Source organism: Octopus bimaculoides, chromosome 27 (assembly GCF_001194135.2).
Source record: "Octopus bimaculoides isolate UCB-OBI-ISO-001 chromosome 27, ASM119413v2, whole genome shotgun sequence".
NCBI lineage: Eukaryota > Metazoa > Mollusca > Cephalopoda > Octopoda > Octopodidae > Octopus > Octopus bimaculoides.
Window position 1 is genome coordinate 15,307,583 of NC_069007.1, and position 1,319 is coordinate 15,308,901.

Below are 1,319 nucleotides of genomic sequence, written 5' to 3' on the forward strand. Positions count from 1 at the left end.
ATATATATATATATATATATATATATATATATATATACATATATATATTCTTTCACTTGTTTGAGTCATTTGACTGAGGCCATGCTGGAGTACCGCTCTGAAGGGTTTCAGTCGAAGAAATCGATCCCAGGAAATATTTTTTCTAAGCTTAGTACTTATTACATCGTACCCTTTCGCCTAACCGCTATGTTATAGGGACGTAAGCACACCAGTTTCGGTTGTCAAACGATGGTGGTGGGTAGACATACATACTAACAAAGACACACACGCATAAATACATAAATACATATATACATATACGATGGGCTTCTTTCTGTTTCCATCTACCAAATCAACTCAGGAGGCTTTGATCAACCCGAGGATTTACTAGCGACAGTTGCCCAATGTGCCACACAGTGGGACTGAACCCCGAAACATGTGATTTAGAAGCAAGCTTCTTACCACGCAGCTACGACTGCACCTATATATACTTATATATGAACGAATGTTATGCTGCATATGACTGTGTGTCTGCTGTGTTATGATTTACTGAGTTTTACCGCCATGGCTTTTAGTCAGTGCCATGATGTCACACAGCGCTAAACCCACGTAAACAAACAATTAAACATGCACACACACACACACACAAATATACTCACACATACACTCACACACACGCATCAACAGTCACGTACGCATATAAATGCCCAAACACACTACATCATAAATACTCAAGTATTTGCTTCAATACGTCCGTCACTCAAAGAGGACCTCTTATTGACAACGACTGAAGACTTATTCGGTGATTGAGAGACAAGATTTAATGATGTTACAGTCTAATATACACCCCATTCTACATACACCCCTGTTCGTGCATATACAACTATGCATACATAAATACATTCATCCATAAATACACCGTATGTGTGTGGATGTGTGTGTGTGCGTCTCTCTCTCAATATATATATATATATATATATATATATATATATATATATATATTCATATATATGTACGTTAGTTCAAGTAAGGATACATGAATAATGAAATTCTATATGTGTGTATAGTGCGTGAGTGTGTGACTTTCTGTTGATGTATGTGTATGTGTGTATGTATGTATATGTATGTCTGTGAGCGCATTCATGTGTATGTGTGCGTTCTGTACAATGCTTGAGAGTAATAATTTAGAAAAGCGAGATTGCCTCTATAAATACTAATTAGAAAAAATCACTCGTTTGTGATGATTGTTCAAACCAGCAGTACTAATTAATTCTGAAACTTGATGTAACTCTACACACGTATGTATATGGGCATATATACATATGTACATATATATATAT